Source organism: Pleurodeles waltl, chromosome 4_1 (assembly GCF_031143425.1).
Source record: "Pleurodeles waltl isolate 20211129_DDA chromosome 4_1, aPleWal1.hap1.20221129, whole genome shotgun sequence".
NCBI lineage: Eukaryota > Metazoa > Chordata > Amphibia > Caudata > Salamandridae > Pleurodeles > Pleurodeles waltl.
The window spans coordinates 258,032,850-258,054,147 of NC_090442.1; the positions used below are offsets into that span (position 1 = coordinate 258,032,850).

Genomic DNA, 21,298 nt, shown 5'->3' on the forward strand with positions numbered 1-21,298 from the left:
TCTACCTCTCACCTGAGGCTGAAACATGACATTTCCCTGCTGCTGTGGCATCTGCTGCACAAACGTTCCTTGCACTCCTGTTTGAGCTGCTTTAATCTGCATCACCATCGCCTTCTCTTTCAATTTTTTCTGCTTCAACTCAGTCTCATCACTACAGTATTTCGCATACTGCAACACTTCATCAATCAAATTTGCTTTCCAACTAATCAAATAACTCCTAATCATCTGACCAATCTCAGGTCTCAATCCTTCCACAAATCCGAATACAAAATGCAGCATGTCTTTCGGCTCAATTGCTTCTCTACCACTGTATTCCTTGAACGCCTTCAACAATCTCTCATAGTATGCATGTATCGACTCCTTTGCTTCCTGCACTGTCCTATCAATCCTCTGCCAACCAATATTTTTGGGTGAAATCCTTGTTTTCATAAACTCTATCACCTTATAGTAATATTTCATTACCTCAGGAGACGGTGCATCTGTATTCTTATCTCTCTCCGGTTCACTTGTTGGCCAGTCTACAGTCCTCTTACACTCGACCCATAAGTCAGCTGGAACCACTATCTCCAGTAATGTGTTCAAGTCCTCCCACAAACACTTTGCAACTTTCACAAACCTGTCTGTCTGTTGATACCACTCTACTGGTTTCTCTCTCAATTTCGGATAATCATTCGTAAATGACAGAATGTCACTCCTACTCCAAGGGACATGAACAAAATTTCCCCCTGGAATCTCCCTCATTGGTAAAATCTTTACTGGATCCTTGTCCTGTTGTACATTCTCAGTCAATTCTAGAGAATCTCTTTTCTTTACTCATCTGCCTTCCCACTTCTCTAAAGCTCCCCAGACCTGAGCACTCTGCAATAATTCTTTAAGATGCGCCTTCATTCCGGCTGACCTCCTATGTTCAAAATCTTTTGCCTCATAATCTAATCTGTAGCTCCTCTTCAAATGTTTAGTTTTCTCGATTTCTATGCCATGTTTCTCTGCTAAATCTGCTAAACTCTGATGCACCTTACGCACCTCTCTCGTAATCCTTGGGCACAAGTATCTCAATTCTGCCTCTGTATAAGACTCTAATCTATTCACCCCCATTGTCCGATTAACGAGTTCACCCGCTTCCATGCTTAGACTGACGCAATTCAATTGCTCCTCTCCTTCAGAGGCATTCTGTGGGGTATTTCGCTTGTCTAACCATTCAGCCAACTGTTGAGCTGTCAGTCCTTGTAACAAAATGTTAGTCGCTTGGACCAGTGGCACCTGCTGTGCCACTGCACTCGGAGTTTGCGGTGTCAATAATTTCGGGCTCTGACCTGCATTTGGTCCAGTCACGGCATCTGGAAGTGCAACAAATGGACTAAGATCTAACAATGACCTCGATCCATCAAAAGTCTAACACATGGAAGAAACAACCTGAACTTGTTCATTATGTCCTCTTCTCATTAGACTCTGAGTCATTTCTCCCTGTTCACTCACAATCGGTTTCTTTTGTGCAAATAACGGTACTGCAGGAGCAACAGTAATCAGCAGCGATAATGGATCAGTGGCTGCTCTAGCACATGCACTCTGTGGGAGAGAAACTCACATACTCCGAATCAAGTCTGACTGTGTCCCTGTCATTGGCGTAAAACTTGACATCACCTGCGGCTGCTCTTGGGGCAACAAAATCAGAGTCGGCTCAGTCTGGACCAGCATTGATCTCGGAACCACTTGTTCCGTAGGCACTACTAAGTTTGAAGTTGTCTCTAGAATAGGCACATCTGGATAAATTCTCTGTATCTGTGACGGCTGCATCGGAGTCTGCACTACAGGAGTAGTCTACACACTAGAACTACTTTGTTCCACATTAGGTGTCAGGCTAGCATTAACCTGTACCCAACTCACTGTCCCCGTTACCTGACTCGGGGCTGTTGGATCAGCACTACTACTCGGACCACTCTCATGCACTGCATATGGTGGTGGTCGGTTTATTAGTATCTGTGTAACAAGATTTTCAGTATCTGATTCCTCCTCTACTACTGAAGACCTTCTTGCTTCCTTACTCTCAGACGGACTTTTACTAGCCTTTCTAGTCACCTTCCTTCCTTCTGCCGCATCCTCCTGTGTAATAGCTGGAAACAACTTAACTCCCTGCAAAGTCTCTGCTCTCCATTTCTTCTGTTTCCAATCCCATCTTGCTTCCGCTAAAGTCTTTTCCACCCTTCTTATTCTTTTCTCAAATTTCAATTGCTGTTGCTGTCTAGCTACCAGCTCCCAAACTGTTAATGCCTCAAACAGTGCTGGTCTCAGAAGGGTCTTCGATTCATACAGCACCATCCGTAATTGCTCCAAAATCCTCAAGTTGAACGTCCCATTCTCAGGAAACGCTATGCTCCCAATTTTCTCTGTCAATTTGCACCATTGCTTTAGCCAAAGACATGGCGTGACACCTCTCTCTTCCATTACAATGTAAGCCGGTGTATTCTCTGGTGGGGTAGGCTCTCCTACACTCGCTCTAATGTACTTATCTCCCCTTAAAGCACTTTTCAACGCATTGAAAAACTTCATTTTTTCTACTTTTGTTCATTCAAAATCAAATCAGGAAATGACTTTTAATCCCAAGATTCCTTTCACCCACGTTCTCAACCAATTGCCTCTCATGGACGGCTGCCAATCCGTGGGAGATCCTTCTCACTAACCAACCTATCCCAGCGCAGCTCGGATGATGTCACACTCACACGTACTGCGGCTGATAAAGTCTTGCGGCTCGTCCTCCTAAACTTCGATTCACACAAAACTAATGCAAAATATTGCGAGCACTAGTCAGAAACCAAAAACCAAAAACAAATCTGCTGGTTTACTAGAGGAAAGGTAACACAATCACTTCAGAAACCTTACGGATTTTCACTGATGGCTCTTTTGTGCATGCAGCTATTCCTCTTTCTCGGTCTCCCTGATTCGCAAGCAAAATTCGACCCGCAAATTTTACTCTCAACTGATCACTGGGTCTGTCCTGGTGCACATAGGACTCGCCAAATCTCAGTCGACATTTTCCTCTCACCCACCTTAACTCACACACTGACTTCTTGACCACGCCCAATCAACCTATTAAACCAGACAAATTACAACCTATAACTAAGTGTCTCATACACTTTTCAATATACTTTGGAGTCTTAGACCACGCAGGGTCCGTACATCAACAACCACATGGACAATTTTTTAGCCCAAAGCACCACACATATGTGAAGTTCGATGACTTCCCTACTCTCATACTGCGGAGTACGCACACTCCTTCTAAAACTTAATTTGGAGTACGCAATCTCCCTAAAATCCTTGCAAACCTCACAATTCACCTGCGATTTGCATAAGCTTGGGCAAGCGCAACCTATTTCACTCACTCTGTCACTAGAATGGCAGAAACATACCCAAACACCACTAGCAGCATCCAGGATCTGGGAAAGTCATTTCTGGGCTTAAGGGAACATCATTTTCTCTCCAAATGTCATCACTGAAAAACAAAATCCAAATCTCAATAATACTGAATTCTCAAAAGGTTCAATCTTTAAACTAGTACCATAACTGGGGGCACCTGTCCATCAGTCGCTTACCATACTGTTAACACCTGTCGCTGTGTACCGGATGTCGGTGACAAGCTCTTAAAGAGACAAACCATCCTGTGCTACCATAACTGTTAACGCGTCAGACCTTAATAAGTAAACTTACAAGGGGACGCGAATAGGTCGATTAACCTTTTGACTTGTTTAAGAAGTTGTCAACATAGCTCCAGTACATGCACCAATAATCAAATCACAATAATCAACAATCATTGGTAATCAATAAAATCAATAATCGATAGAGTCAGTAAATGTCACGTACCATGACCTTTCAGCCATGAATAACCACATATTTAGTAAATGTTTAGTACTTTTATTGCCCTTATATTAACAATACTAAAGTCATGTAGATTAATCTCAAAATCAAGTGAAACACATATAAGAACATAACTGGTTGTCCAAAGCGGCAAAAGAAACACAATCTAATCAAAGCTTGAATCCCGACACATTCTAAGGTTACGGTGCATTTCAATAGCAGACTCAACTGCAACAAAGTAATCACATACATAGAATTTAGCAGGATAACTTGTCAAACATTAGTCCCTGTAAATGGTCAGCCATTATGTGAATGCCATTACCTAACACACATATTACACACAAATTGTTACACCGCTAGTAACATCGTCTCCTGTTGGTTAGTTAGTTCTCACGAAAAGCTTCTGTTAAGCATGTTTAACAAGACAAAGGACATTTCACAGTTTAGTTCACTCTGTCAGCATTTTATTAACCTGCTAAGAAATACAGCTTCTGCATGAGGCCTGGCAAAACTAGGCCAAGACACTCGCTAAATTAGGGCCTACAATTAACAAGCTAAAGCATACTTTATAACCCTTAATATGACATATTACTATATTAATCTAATACATTTTCGATATTTCATAAGTATTAATCATCAATTAGTACATTTCGTGAATACTGATGGCTATTCTCCGAGGTCACATTTCAAACGTGTGCATTATTTTTCTCTACGTTATTCATTTTCTACAAGATTCATTATTCAAACTACATAAACACTCATTAATAAATTCTAGTTAAAAAACCTGCTTCAGCAAGTACACAGGGAGACCTCAGTCAGAAATACATTAAATACACTAATCATTTTAAATGTCTCATGCTGCCTTCCAATAAGGATGCAGCTTTAAAGAACTATGGCCCATATTTATACTTTTTTAGCGCCGCATTTGTGTCATTTTTTGATGCAAAAGCAGCGCAAACTTACAAAATACAATTGTATTTTGCAAGTTTGCATCGCTTTTGCATCAAAAAGCGGCGCAAATGCGGCGCTAAAAAGGTATAAATATGGGTCTATGTGTTAAAAAACACTGAAGCTGAGTCACTCTGGATTCATACAGCATGCATACACCCTCAATTTGAAGGTTGGAAATGCAGCTAAATATAAATTTTCAAATCAACGTAGAAGAAAATTAGATAAAACCAAAATGTTTACCCACACAAAGACACAAGATTTCTTCCCGGTATCCCCATCAGCACGCTGTATTTGGGCAGGATATGATCTGTGAGATTTACATAACCACAACGCAAATTTCACAGTGTGTGGATAATAATATACTATCAAGAAATATGGGAAGCACGAGGCACTGCAATGCAACACTAGTGATGGAGCGCTCGGCCATCCTCTCAAAAACGGTTATCTAATGGACCTTTTTTGTTGAGTCGAGAGGTGGAGGGAGTTAGCCTTAGTCAAAACAATTTCCAATTAACAGTGTAACCAATTAGGCTACACAATAAGGATCAGGAATCAGGAATAAAGTTAAGAAGTGTTATTACAAGTTAACCGTCAGGTTTCATATAAATTATTCTCAAAAACACACTATAAAGGTACAAGATCACAACAGAATAACTAAATCTCCTGAAGAAGTTTAAGCGACTCAACATGAGACAAACCAGAAATTCAGTTACAGCAATACAGAAAATTAGCAATCAAATCTGGTGTTCAGAGTAAAGTCTTCGATTTTCTCTCCTAAGCATAAATAATGTTTAAGGTCATCTAACTTAGGACCTAAATAAATAAAATTTAGTAAATTAGGAAGAATCTCAAAAAGACAGGAAAAATGTAGAAAAATATATATTTGCACTTGCATATCGGGGAAGGTATCCGCAATTCAGAAGCTTGGTCAAGAATCTTCTAGAGAAAAATTAAGTGTTAGCTTAAGGGGCAAAAGAGAGAAAGCATAGACGTCTCCGCCTCTCAAAGTCCAGAGGAACAGTCTCCTATAACAACCTGTGAGAGCACTAGTTAATACCACAAAAATCTTCTAAACAACACCCCCGTTCACGCCATCAGGAATTCCATTGTCCTCTCCATTCTCACATGAACTGCAACAATTGTGGAGTGTCCCAGACAAGTCCTGGGAACGCTGTCAGCCTTGGTAACTGTGACTCTTCGATACATTACTGAATAGAGATTGTCAGTTAACACACCATTTCTCTATGTTTCTCATCAAGGTCTCTTTCTCAGGCTCTATATCACAAGTGCAGTGTAACATCTATTCTCAAGCTAACAGTTCATGTGACAATTCCTGCAAAGAAAAAACATGCAAGCAGAAATTGAAAATGACATTACACGTCAAAGGAAACTCAGGCATAGCCATCTCAAGCTTAAAAGTATAATTCCATGGTGCACATTTTATAACTCTCAGTTGTGCACATATTACTAAAACTATATGAGAAATTCAGTACATGAATTTAAGTTAAACTCATGTTACAGTTTTTGGCAAAAGCAATGCAATTTTTAGTAAACAAGTATAAATGCAACTGAGAACTACATTTTGAATGCACACATGTCCATGAACTCTTCTCGTTTCCAAAGTAAATACAATTCAATTGTAGTCCTACAGCAAATGTACTCCAGTATTGAGTTCAAGTGCAACACTTTACATTAGTAGCGTTAGAACACACAAAGTATGTAGTGCTAAGTGCTAAGTGCACCTATATATATTGTGCATAGGTGACGATTAAGAGTGGAGCCAAAATTACACTGCTCCACTAACCTATCATCTTCATGACTGCACAAAGCATCCACTGAAACTTCATTGAAGGCTCAAATTAGTAGAAGAAGAAAGAATTCCTATTTCAACTACTGCAGGAAATACTTGGAGATCTGCCCTAATTTTTACCTGACTATCTGCCTGAAATACTTTTTTAGTACTACTACAGACGGTCTCATTAGCAGATTCGGAGAGACACTGGGATATTGGTCTTCATGGTAGTCTGCATCTTGTTTTGGAGCCTGCCTTTGGAGCCTCGAAGCCCAAAATATGAAAGGCCCGCTGCCCTTTGGAAGAATTCCAATTAGAATGAAGAGGACTTTGGAACCTGATGTCTAGCTTGTGTGGACATTCCTAGATCAATTTCAAAGTGGACTGCCTTTGTTGTAATCACTGCATAAGAGCCAGATAAAAACAGCTTGTTAGAGAAAAAAAGTCAACTTTTGAAGAAAAACTGTTTTGGAAATACAGAAATCTACTGCTCACAACAAGACTAAGGGCCTGATTTAGAGTTTGGCGGTTGAGATACTCCATTACAACGGTGGCGGATATCCCATTCGCCAAAATAAATTCCATTATATCCTATGGGATTTATTTTTCAGCGGATGGGATATCTGTCTTAGACATGATGGAGTAACTCATCCGCTGAACTCTAAATCAGGCCCTAAATCCCAACTTCCTGGTTTCCGAACAAATGGAATCTATCATTCACAAGGTGCGCACAGCAACCCCACATTGATTAAGTACACAAAAAACTACATAGCAAGACTGGAAGATCATCCAATGCTGGAACAGATGTGGTATTGTGGCTGAATCATGATTATAACATGAAACCTTTTCCCTCCTACAATCTGCATACTCTAGGTATCTGACTGCAGGGGTCTGCATTAGGCATCACCCAGCTTTTCCCCTACTCAGGGAAACTGAGGGTACATGTGGGCCTCTGCCTGGAGAGCTCAGTGGGAAACAGGAAGTCTCAATCTTTGATTTGACACCTTTTCTGATAGGACCTGACCCAACCCAAGCTTTATATTTAAATGCATTAGCTTGGTTTTCCAAGCACTTAGAGCCTCATTTAGGGTTTGCCTGGAAGGGATTCAAGTTGCTGGCACTGTGAAGGCACTGTCTCCACCAGCAACCACCTGTGCACCTAATAAATTAAGAATTTCCAATTGGTGCAATGGTAATTTGTCACCTACAACTTCTATCCAAAATGTAGGAGCAGTTTCTGAAAAAACACACAATGCTATCTGGCCTTTTTTTTATATTTTCCAAAGACAAACCTCTAAAGCTGGAGGTTGCTTTTAGGGAATGTAGAATCAGTTATCCTATCTTGGTGGGAGCTTTCTCGCAGCACATGCCAGATATTGATATTTTTTTCCTGGCCATGGTGGTTCAGGACATGAAAGAAGACAACAGACAGAGCATCAGAAACTCTAAAGATTGGATGCCAGCAGATGCTCTGCCATGAGAGTTCTTCATATGGTGAAAGCAACAGTAACTCTGGTAGAACTGCTATTCCCTGTATTCTTATTTTTTAGTGACGTTATTTACAGCTAACCCCTATATAAGTTCCTTAGCAAGTAGATGGGCTTGCTTCTCATAGCAAATGTGTGTAAAATGAGGTTAGATTCTAATGGGGTGCACAGGAGAATTGTGTCTGTCCTGATTTGTTTTCTTCTAAGAGAGTCTCTCTTGCATAAGCACTTTAGAGGTTTCTGCAGTGGTGGTTGCTAGTTCATGGACTAGAGCACATGCTAGTGAGTAAGAAAAGATGGGGAAAGAAGGATCTAGAAGATCTGGAGAGATAAAAGAAGGAAAAGGGGAAGAAAATGTGATAGGTGTAATGAAGGCAGAATCAAAATGGCAGAGAGAGGTTGATAAAAGTGCGAAATAGTGAAGAGTGAAATTAATTGTTAGAGTAAGTTAATGCACATAAACTTTATGACAGGAGAGGAATTGAAAAGGATGATGGTATAAAAACACCATTATTGAATGCTGAAGAGCTGGCACTGGTGAGAAGTATGAGCAGAGGGCATTAGTGGGCCAGGTGGGAGACAGGCATGAGTGGACAGTTTAAGTATATGAGATGGGAGTATTATGACAGCCTGCCACTCACGTGCAATCTGAGAATGTGGTGCTGGCAGCTGTATGTCGAGTTGGCACTACTGATAAGACTATGTAGCAGGCATTTGGAGACAATGCAAAACCTGGCAGTAGTGGGCACTGTGATAAAGTTGCAATGGTTAACAGTATGAGGAGCCTGTAACACATATTACTGAAACCAACTTACATGATGATGCCAGATTTGGAATTCTTAAATATTAATCGTCGAGTTATGTAGACTTTTTTTAATCGACAAGGAGAGATGATATTGAGCTATTACTTTCATCAATTACCATGAACAGTGAAGTCCAATTGGGGCTTCGCAGGAATCGACAAAGAGTCTTGGTGAGTTTATAGAGTTTATTAACAAATTGATTCAATTCAATCACTAGTTCCAAAAGTATTTAAAATTGTAGTCATCATTGCTGCAGATTCAAATAATCTAAAATTCAATATTTGAAAACAAGATAGAATACCACATTGGTAATAATTACAAACTGATTAGAGAAAATTCAGCATGTGTGTCCCATAAACAAATCATTCATCTGAATTAATGAAGATTTGGTAAAAAGGGCATTTAATGTCACCAAGCAAGGTAAGGTGTCAGTTCAGAAACCCCCAAAGGAAGGGTTCTGATGAGAGAAAAAGAATGCCTAGGCATGAAACCTTAACACTCAAGCAGTGGATATTAGCAAAGGCTGGGAGCGTATTTGCAGCTCAAAGTCTGCAGGCATCCCTATGATCTGCCCTGTATGTTCTGCAGCAAGCACTCTAAACCTAACCTAAGGTCTCTGGAGGAAAAGGGCTCTCCTATAAAGAAGTGCTCTCTAATCTAAGGAACACATGCTAATACAATTCTAAAAAACATTATTTGTAACATTTCTCCTATTCCTCACTCCCATGAACCAATTTGTCTTTAGCACTTTGGGAGCAGGTAAACTCCCCAGTCACTCATATTTTAACAATGAGCTACACAACCATGTACTTGGTTTGCTAATGAGTAGATCTTGTAGTTCAAACAGCTCTTCCCACAAGTCACGTGTCCTGCCATCTCCTCTCCTCTCGGTGAGAACCTCACTATCATTTGTCTAATACATAACAAATGGCTATTCACTAGCTAAAAGAAGGCTTCTAGAAAATTACATCATCTGCAACACAGGCCTCCTTGCAGCATGGGTGAAAGGGTGCCTGCATTACAGGGCTGAGTGTTGTTGTGCATGAAGGTACACCTTCCTGTACAATCACATACACAAGAGGTGGATGCATCTTACCATGGGTGGGGCAGAATACAGCACACATAACAAGAGGTGACAAGGAGAATGCATGTGGACAGTTCTTCCCCGTGCATTACTCTTACAACACATGTGGGGTGGCATAGGGACCTGACACATTCCCAAACTTGTCAATGTGTGAATGCATCAGGTTGCTACACCGCCTCAGGGGTGGCATTGTATTGGTGCTACATATGACTAATATTGTTGTGGGCCTATTTCTGCATCTTTCAATGTGTGTTGCAATCAGCAACAGATATTGGAAGTGGCAGACGGCATTCCTGATTGTTGATGTTTTACGAGGTGTCCCTTCCTGCACATGTTCAATCAGACCTGCAACACAGGCACCACTACACCATGCTCAATGTATGCCTGTGTTGGTGTTGGGCAGCAGTTTGTGCTCTATCACCAAGGGTAGTACAGGGATGAATTGCATGTTAGTAACAACTACACATCCCTACACATTCAAGGTGATGGAGCCACATTGCACTGCATTATTTCATCATGCATGGTTAACAATGGGCCACATTTCCCAGACACTGACAGCACACTGCCCCACAAAGCATAATTTTAACTTTACACTCCAGTGGTGCAGTGTACCAGGCATATTTACCAGGCCAAGGAAGGCACCTTTTGTGCCTTATCATGGCCTCGCAATCATGTGCCCCTTTCAGACCTCACACTGCATGTAGGTGGCATTCCATGTGTGTTGCTAGGGGTATTTCCACACAACACACATGTAACCCATCCAACTTCTGAAGCCTTTCCAGATTTTCATGTCTTGGAATGCTGCAGTTTCATACACCACCAAAGGCAGAGGGGGAGTGACATCTTTGTTTGTCCCACTAATGTCATGTTTCTATGTGTAGTACATTGTGCATCACAAATAGTAAGAGGAAAACACCATTTGTGCCTGATGTTGTGCAGGAAGCTGTCCCTTCATGCACAACAGCAATCATCCCCAAAACACAGGTACCCTTGCAGCATGGTGCAGGTGTGCCTGCATGGGCGCATGGCAGCAAACTGTGCACCAGCACAGTTGGTAATGACAGAAATGCCACCCATGTTGTGTGTACATTACATTTGTGCCCTTTCCCAGTGGTGCAAGAAGGCGAACCCGAGCCCTTGCTCTCCCACCCTGCGCAACAGGCCTGGTACATGATGCCCAATGAGAGTTAAACTTGGCCAGATGGTTAAGTTGATACAGTGAAGGGAGTGGTGTGAGGGTTGTGAAGTGGTCTGTGAATATAGTGGAGTGGGGGTTCAGTGCACATTACATGTGTTTAGCCATTATTGTGCCCTGTGCAACCCTTTTGCATGCATACAGTGCTTCATATGTGCCTCCCCCTTATGCCATTTGTTAGGCACAACATTGTCCCCCGCTGCAACTTACTCTCTGTTTGTTGTTGGTCATCATATTTTGCAGTGTCTTGTCCCTGGACTCCTGCCACCAAATCCTCAGGAATGACGGCTTCCACTATCTCGTCCAGCTCATCCAGCTGCTCCTGGGGTGTAGGACTTCCACCACCAGTCTGCAGTGCTGCCTTTCGGTTGCTGGTAAGTTTCTCTTTTGTTCTGCACTTGCAATCGTGCTAGCACTTCTTACAGTCTGTTACAGTCCTCTTCACCTCTGCCACACTGTTGACTTTATCAACTCTGGATTGCCATATGGCCTCCTATTGGCAATTTAGAGGTGACAAAAATCTGGTGTTGGTGCTCCGTCACCTCTGTGATCAAGATGTTGTTCTCCTGCTCACTGAACCTACACTTCCCCTTCCTTTTCCCCTTCTCCTGGAAGTGTGACTGGACATCTAGGCGTGTACTGGGCTCATTGGGGTCTCTCTGGGATCTCTCCTTTCCTGCATTCTACATTGTATCAACTCATGGCTCTGGTGGTGTTTTCACAAGTTTTCTTTAGATGCTTTTAAGCCCAAAAGTGACAGTAGCACGACTAGTGTCAAAATACGTGCCGCTACTCAGGCTAGCGCCATATTTGCGGCACTAGCGTCATTTTCTTTTCTTTGGGACATGTCGTAAAGTTGAGCATCATTTTTTTTACACTAGCCTTTTCCTACCGCCTTGGTGTGGCAATTTGTAAATATAGCGCACACATGGCGGTAACAAATGACTTAGCGTGGCGTTAAAAATGTTGACGCACAACTGTGTTATACAGTTGTGAGGAAATTCTTCTAAATATGCCCCTCAGGGCCTTATTTTGAATTTTGCAGATGAGGTATTCCATCACAAACATGATGGCTATCCCGTCTGCATTATTACAAGAACTATAAAATATAATGCACTTGTACTGCAGCGGATGAGATATTTGCCACGTTTTGACGGAGTATCCCGTCTGCCAAACTCTAAATAAGGCCCTTCCTTATTTCACCATTGGCATTGCCCACTTGCCTCTGCTGAGCCTGTGTTAACTTTGGGTCATTTAACCTGAATGGGTTTTGCCTGAAATGTGTGCTCTGTGTATTGTCGGGGATATAACCAGGGCCACTGGAATTATGCAGTAATGGAGACCAAATAACTCATTACTGTTGGCTAAATTATGCAGCAAGAAGAGGCAACCCAAGTTGCACTTTCTGGTGCAACATTACCTCACCATTTTGTCATTTGAAAACACATTAATACTATCTGGCCAAACGTTTCACCAACTTAGTACCATTCAGACACTTTAATGCAACAAATAGCATCTAAGGCGTGGTCAGTTAACCTCTGCAAAGAGTCTGTCACTGAAGAGCAATGTGTGTGCCACATTTTTTGTCACTTTGATCCAAATGAGCTAGAAATCTTTCTTCTTCTTGAAATCTGCAAATAATGGAGACAATAGTGAATTCAGTGTAATCTTAAGGACCATAGGAACCAGGGCCAAGACATTATTTGGGGGCCCCTGTGTGGAACAAAATTTATATTTATTAACCATTGCCTGCTAAATCACATAATCCCAAACTCTATCGAATTACATGCTACACACTGGGTAGAGGCTGGCAGAGTAGGAGGATTGGCATGCAGAGAGGACAGTGAAGTAGAAAGTGAAATAGGCATAGTAGACAGAGGTCAAATATAATGTTCATTTTCAAAGAGGGCCCGAAAGAAGGTAGGGCCCTGGGCAATTGCCCCCTTTGCCCATGCCTTAAAGTGACTCTGGATGAATTATGTGGAAAGTACAATAAAGCCATAATTATGTGAAAAGCACTCCAGCCATAGAATCACAGAATTCTGGTGGCCCTAGATATAACAGCACTCTGTGCCATGGTAATGTTGCAGTTTATGAAAGGTTCAGACTATTTTCTAGAAGGTATTGGAAGAGAAAGAGCGAGCAAATGAACAGGGTCTTCATCCTTAACTCCCCGCTGGCATATCGACCTGCCTACCCTCTTCCCCCTTCCGAGAAGGGTGGAGCCAATTCAACGGTTGCATTGGCTCAACTACCTGAGCCAATTCATATAGTTTGGACAATTTCCAATAGTACATTAGCTGTGAAAAGATTCCACAAAATAAGGTTCTACGTTCATTGTGGTTAGTAAAGTCATCAAAAAGTAGTAGTGTGGAATAAATGTCACATTTGATGATACAGTTTGAAAGTGTTACTGTCAATGATTCCTACCAGGAAACTATATTTTGAAAATTTTTAATGCTCAGAAATACATTACAAAACTATTATTTGTGTATCATGATTTGCAAAATATTGCTTTATGTTAAAAAAAATCTGGAGTTAGCTGCGTCCATCTGTAGGGTGTCTTAGCCTTACATGACTGACTGAATGAATCTGGAAAATAAGAGTAAATAATGGTATTTTTGGAAGATGTTTCTAGCTGTTCAGGTTAGTTGTTCAGCTGTAGGGAGAAGCCATCTTATTCAGCCTTACATGGGGCTTTTGGTTTTAGAGCAAAGACAGGCTTTTTTCTTTTCTTTTTCTAATCATTGTAGGCAGGATGGACAAATGGATGGTTGGAGGGTGATGGATAGAGCAGGTGTTTATTTAGTCTTTTGGGAAAGCACAGGGAGATGGTGGCAATGTATTAGATCAGGGTTTCCAACCTTTTCTGTAGTGAGAGCTACTTCTGATCAGTAAAAATCATTGTGAGCTACTGAAGGCCAAGCCACTAGCGCAATGTTACTAGGCATACCCACGACCAGTGGCTTTAAGCCTAATGTCCATGGAGCCAAACACTGTGGTTTGAACAAAATACTTTGACTTGGGGCACTATGACAGGGCTGCCATGTGTGTCAGTGAGAGTCTGGTCATTGGGGATTTATGAACATGTGTGCATATGAATGGGATGTATGTGTATGAGTGTATGACAGCCCGTGACATAGGCACTTATGGCACAGGACATACATTTAATTATATGTGGCACTGTTACATGTATAACACAAACATACAACCATTTGTTTTCTTAATGGGAGAAATTTAAAGTCTGAAAAATGTTCTGCAGAAAATGTTCACAATATGGAACATTTTTCTGCACTACATTTCTCCCATTCACTAAAATGGCTGTGTTTTTCAGTTATAAATATGACACCTTGTCTACCAGACACTGGGAGCAAGATGCATGCTGTGTGTAAATGTGACACTTTTAAATGAGAGAAAATTAAACTGAAGGGCTAACTTTATGTTTATATGGATTCCATAAACCCATTGTTTAAATGCTCTCCAATTTTAAAGTGTCGCATTTACAAGCAGCAGGCATCCTGCACACAGTGGCTGGTAGACAAGGTGTTATTTTTGACACAGTGCCATATTCATAAAAGAAACAAAAATACAGCCGTTTGTTGAAATAGGAGGAATTTAAAGTGAAGAAACAAGCTTCATAAAAAATTAAGACATAATTGGCTTAATTGAAGGTTGAGAAAAACACAAATTCAATGTTTTATAGAATTTTTTTTATTCACTTCAAATCTCGCCCATATGATAAAATGACTCTATTTTTCAGTTATATATATGGCACAGTGTCTACTGGCCATTGGGAGCCAGAGGTCTTCTGTTTGTGAATGCAACACTTTGAAATGGTTTAAAATTAAAATGAAGAGTTAACTTAAGCATTAAGTTAACTCATTTTAATTTTCTCACATTTAAAAGCCTTCAAAAACATAATTTTATTCTCATGATCCAATATTGAGTTGACAATGGGACGCACTTTTGAGTTTGGGGCACCTTGTTGTGCTGCCATCTGGGGTGGTACTCGGTCCCCCATAATCCATCAGCCCCGGGAGGATGGACTCTGTCATTGTCGCGCTATGTAGCACATAATTGCCTCTGCGGCGCGGGACGCACCTGTTTGAGATTGGGGCTCTTTGTTGTGCTGCAATCTGGGGTGTGACTCGGTCCCCCAGAATGCATCAGTCTCAGGAGGACGGGCTTTGACATTGTCGCGCTATATAGTGCATAATTGCTTCCATGGCACAGGACACGCCTATTTGAGGCTCCTTGTTGTGCTGCCATCTGGGGTGGGACTCGATCCCTAAGGATCCACCAGCCCCAGGAGGAGGGAGTTTGTCATCATTGCGCTATGTAGTGCATAATTGCCTCCGTGGCATAGGATGCACGCAGGATGTGCCAGGGCACGTGCCCGGGCGATGACTGGGCCAAGAGCGGGCCCATCTGCACCTGTCCGTGGCTGGCAGAGGCTGGCCGGGGCCACCCCTCTTTCAGCTGGCTTCTTCTGTCTTTTGCAAAGTCCTTGGAGGTAAGCCTCAGTAGTTTTTAATTAAGTTAATATTGGGTGCACACTACCAGTGATCTTCCTTGCCGTTTTAGCACTTCTGGGGATCATGGGCAAGAGAAAGCTTCAAGTTCATGGGAATTCAAAACCGTCATCGATAACTGTGCCAGTACAGCTACATACCCCACTAATCACAAACTATTTATCATCATTTATGGGGGGCTCTTCATTCTGAAATTGGAAGGGTAGAAGAAATAATTAATGCAGTTAGAAGACGATCACTGCCTGCAACCATTTCATGAGAGCCTTCTATTTCCACAGTTTTGCCTAATGGCCAGATGCTCTTGCATATGGATGACCATAGTAATAGTGGTGGCTTTCCCCTCTTGACCCACCCCCAACCGGTAGGCCAGTCGGGCCTCCTTGTCATTTGGTTGGTGAGACAGGGGATGCAGCTAATATTGCGGCAGCATTCCTGGGGGTGGGGGGTGATGATGTTATTACTTTGGAAGAATCCCTTTCTGATGCTGTCTCGGGTACTAATCTCCCGCCACCCAAATGGAGCAGACAAATGAGGGAGCCGCCTTTAAGAAGAAAAAAAACACACCCAGTCACCCAATTTGTGCTCCCTTAGGGACTTGAAATTAAGTAACGGCATCCAGAGAGGGGTTTTCGATCAATTAAGTGACATGATGAAATCTTGTTGCCAGGAGTTATTCAATGGATTGTCAGCCTTGGTGTTGGACCTGAAAAAGTAGATTTTTAAAGAGTTTGAGGGCAGCGTGGGCAACATTGTAGCATCCAAAGGTTAACAGATATCTTGTAGTGAAGTTAACACCTCCAGGGCCTTGCCGGCCCAGCCACTTCGACCCTCAGAGAATGCCTACTCTATTAATACCTGAAAAAAGAGTGAAGGAATACATGGAAGCCAGTCCGCAACACTCGTCAGAGCCCCAAATTCGAATCAGGGATGACATCTGCCAACGCCCCCCCCCCCCCCCACAAGTCTCAAAGCTTCATCATCAAAGCTCTCTCAAATCCGTCTGAGTTGTTCACATCTTCATCTTTCCCCAGAGTCAACCCCTGATGTTATTGTCTTGGACCAAGTCCCTGTGCTTAAGGAGGTAGAGGACGAGTCGGAAGTAGATTTGAAGCATGAAGTCATGCATTAGGTTGGGTCCAAAGCAGGGTGCTTCCCTGATTTTGACATCGAGGTCCTTACGATCAGACGAGTGGCAAGTCTTGGCCACCGTAAAGCTTTGACAGATAAGGATTGTGTAGTGGTCAATTTCAGATCACCTAGATTGGTAAGAAAGCTCTTATGTTCCTTTTGTCATTTGGAGAACTCGAATTGTATCATAAGGGCCTTAACCCTGGGTTTTTTCTATGGTCCCTGGAGGAAACAGCAGGGCATTTTGTGGGTCACCCAAGGGGCCAGTGACTATTCGGCCACCCCTTCCAGGATACCGCATTTTTATCCTGCCCTTCGCGACTTGGAGGAGGTTGACTGACTGGCTCCTGATAAAGCCTGAGGTGGTTCTATTTCCTGTGCAATTATAACTGCCACCCATGCCTCAGATAGGGGCCCTCTCCGAGTGCTATTACCGAGAAATCTTGAGCATTTAGTGCCTGAGAAAGGAACTGACCTGTTTGTTTGCATTGACAGGAACTATTCTTTCAAAGTCGTCTCTTGGAATATGCACTTAAGTAGGCAATGAGGATTGGAAGCGTTTTGTATCAGAACATGAGTTAATATTTGCCCAGAAAACAGTCTCAGACAGATTTCCACATTAATGAATGTTGGAAATGGCCCTTTCTTCAGGGTCATCCCTAAATGTTTTGCCTCCTTCCTCCTATTTTTTTCTGACCTATTTTTGTTGGCTTTAGGACTCTGGGCACTTTACCACTGCTAACCAGTGCTAAAGTGCATGTGCTCTCTGTGTAAATTGTATTGTTTATTGGTTTATCCATTATTGGCATATTTGATTTACTAGTAAGTCCCTAGAAAAGTGCACTAGAGGTGCCTAGTGCCTGTAAACCAAATGCTACTAGTCAGCCTGCAGCACTGGTTGTGCGACCTACGTGAGTAGCCCTGCAAACATGTCTCAGACCTGCCACTACAGTGTCCGTGTGTGCAGTCTTGCACTTCCAAATCAACCTGGCAAGTGGCCCAAACCTTCCCTTTTTATACATGTAAGGCATCCCTAAGGTAGGCCCTAGGTAGTCCCATGGGCAGGGTGCTGTGAATGTTAAAGGTGGGACATATACTGATGTGTGTTACATGTCCTAACATTGAAATACTGCTAAATTCAATCTTCATTGTTGCAAGGCCTATCTCTCTTAGAGGTTAACATGCAGGCTGCCTTTAAATACCTTTAAAGTGTAGATTCCCTTTGAGAGCAGATAGAAATGTGGAGTTTGGGGTCTCTGAACTCACAATTTAAAAATATGTCTTGTAGTGAATTTGGATTTTAGATTGTTAGTTTGAGAATACCACTTTTAGAAAGTAGGCATTTTCTTGCTTAAACCATTCTGTAACTGCCTGTTTGTGGATTGCCTGTCTGAGTCAGTTTGACAGTTGGGCGGTTTATGATTCCCCTCTAGAAAGTGAGCCAAAGGGAGCTGGGGTGTAGCCTGCATATCCTGATGAGCCATCTGTGCTAGAGTGGAGGGAGGAGTGGTCACGTTCACCTGAATGGGCTTTGCCTGCCCTCTCACAATGCAGAATCCAACCCCCTTTGGTGTGTGTCTGGGGCCTGGCCTTGGCAATGCAGGATCCTATAAAAAAGAGAGACTTCCTTTTGAAGTTTACCAACTTCAAAGGCAGAAAGGGGTAGTGGACTCAAAACCCTAGACGTTAGATTTCTTCAAGGTGACTTCTGGAACCAAGAGGAAACTCTGCCAAGGAGAAGAACTGAAGAGCTGAGGAGGAGTGTTGCCCCTGCCTGTGACTGGCTTTTTGGGCTATCCTGGAGTTGCTGCTTCTGCCTGGAAAAGAGGACAAAGGGTGGACTCTGTGGTATATTGCTGCTTGTGAAGAATCTCCAAGGGCTTGAACTGAGCATGCCTCCTATTTTGAAGTCTCATGGCCATCAAAGACTTTCTCTGCTAACATCTGGACTCTCTGCTGAGATTCCTGCCCTGCCCTACCAAGTGGTGTCCTATCCAGTCCCTGGGCACTTGAAAGGTGAAGTTGGCAGACAAGAGCTGAAAATCCACACACAGAATGCAGTGTGGGGAAATTTTCAATGCATCATACGCAATGCGGCTGATAAATGCCACGCAGCCGGCATCGCAGCTAAAATAGATACTCCACATGCATCGCGGCAGGGAGATCGACACATTGTACCTTGAGAAACGATGCGCAACACCCGCTTGCGGCTGCTGATAACGACGCAAACCCACGCAGCGCGGTTTTCTAACACTGTGTGACAGTATTTACCACGCATCGTCCCTGGGCAACAAAGTCAACCAGACTCTGCGCGGATCAGAGGTGCCCCTTCCGGAAATCGAAGCATCCCTCTCTAGCATGAGAGAAAAATGACGCATCACCGACCTGACCAGAGAAGAAACGATGCATGGCCTCCCTTGCAAGAAAGGAATCAGCGCATCACTGCCTTTTCTGACACTCACTCGCCCGTGCGGCTTTATTTTTTATGCTAACCAGATACTTTGTGAAAAATCAACATTTCCATTGTTTTCTATGGTGTACGACTCTTATTCTGCTGAAAATGTATATTTTAACTTGTCTTTGTTGGATTTTTGTCATTTTGATCTTGTTTGATTTAGATAAATATTGCCTATTTTTCTAAACTGGTGTGGTGTCCATTTGTAGTGTTTTCACTGTATTACTGTGTGTGTTGGTACAAATACTTTATACATTGCTTCTGAGATAAGCATGCCTGCTCGTGCCGAGCTACCAAGGGGGTGAGTGGGGGTTAACCAGGTATGTTCCTCCTTTGCCCTGTCTAGAGTGAGAGTCCTTGGTTGTATGGGGGTAACCTGACTGCCAACCAAAGCCCCCATTTCTAACAATGGTTATTGCTCTTTTTGTATTGCTAAATTGCCAGCACCTTCAGGTAGAGCAAGGGGAGGAGTGACTGTTTTATTTTCTCACAAATGTCATAATGTGAATATTAAGCAGTTGGATTTTTCCCCCTGGTTCCAATTGTTGTGGGTTAGAGGGTTGGGCTTGCTTGACCTCCTGCTGATACATCTTAATCACCATATTTATGATCAGTACTATAATAGTATTGCAGAGGTGTTGAGTAAGGCTATTTAGAGGTCACAACTTTCAACCCATGAAATCTGTGTCTTGTGGATAGGTGATTTCATACTTTATGTGGGTTCAGCAATTTGAGGGTTTGTGGTCTGGACAACATGGCTGGTCAGCCCCTGACACATTATAGGCACTCACATTATGGTAATGCCTTAAATAGTATTAATACTGTTAACAATTCAACATTTTGTAATGGATTGCGCTGACAAAGCCTTTTCTGCCCCTCCTGGCTGATACCGAGTCCTATCGATTTTATGTTGATTTCAAATAATTACAGTCATTTGGTCTTGGATTTTCGTGTGGACCCCACCTGTGCTAGTGACCATAACCCTCTGGTATCTTGTCTACGACTTAAATTTAGAGAAAGCCTGCAACCAGCTTACCCACTTGCCATTACCCACTTCCCACCAGCATAGTTCACCCAGGGCATTAGATTAAAGTGGGATCGGATTGATCCCAAAGTTTGATAGAAACGTTGTTAGGGAAAACATTGATTTGATAAATAGTTGACTCTCCTCTGAGGGTAGTCCTGCAGGTGTGACTTGGGACTTGGGGTTTTTGTGTCAAGATATATCAAGCGAGCTAATTGTCAAACTGCCTCTAATTGCTGCCTCTTTGGCCCGCTGGTTTAACAGTGCTGCACGAAAGCCCCTACTTTTTTGAAGGCCACCCTCCATGAAGTCCCTAGAGTAAAAGAAACAGTTGCAGCTGCCCAAAGGAACTATGAGATCAGGCTTGAGGCCAGAAGGGAGGAGCTGAAAAAGAGCACTTGGTTGGATCTACAGGCTGCTAGTCAGCTTAAAGACTCGCAGATATTTTGGGAGGTGGTTAATCGACCTCTGTTTACAGAGGAGCCTGACTCCAAAATAAATTGTCTGATCACTGGGGCAGAACGGATTGCCCATTTTACCCATATACTTAACCCCCAAGGGGAGACACTTGCAGAGGTAGAATATAGTCTTTCTGCTCCCAATAATGCTATTCAAGTTAACAACCTGAGTATTCAATCACAGTGAATGAGGTTGAGGTAGCGATTAGTCAGGGCAATTGCCGGAAAGCACTAGGCCCAGATGGAGTTCCCTTAGATCGTTTTAGGAATAATCCTGCACTTTGAGCCCCTGTTGCAGGTCAATTTCTCTGTTGGACTCTACAATTAAGGTTTTGGGAGGAGTGCTGTTAACCCTTCTGGAAACGTGGGCTAATGATAATAACATACTGTCAAGATTCCAATATGGGTTTAGGAAAGGCCAGAGAATGGTGGAGCAGTGCCAGAACCTTGCATTGATTGTAAGCAAGTACACCAAGTCCATGAAGAGCTCTATACATCTGGCCTTTATGGACTTATCTAGCGCTTTTGATATGGTAAACT

The 21,298-nt window shown here is 42.5% G+C and overlaps 1 pseudogene; it reads right to left on the reverse strand.

Moving 5' to 3' along the window:
- Window positions 1-21,298, reverse strand: part of LOC138287150 (60 kDa heat shock protein, mitochondrial-like) — a 108,464-nt pseudogene that overhangs the window by 5,035 nt on the left and 82,131 nt on the right.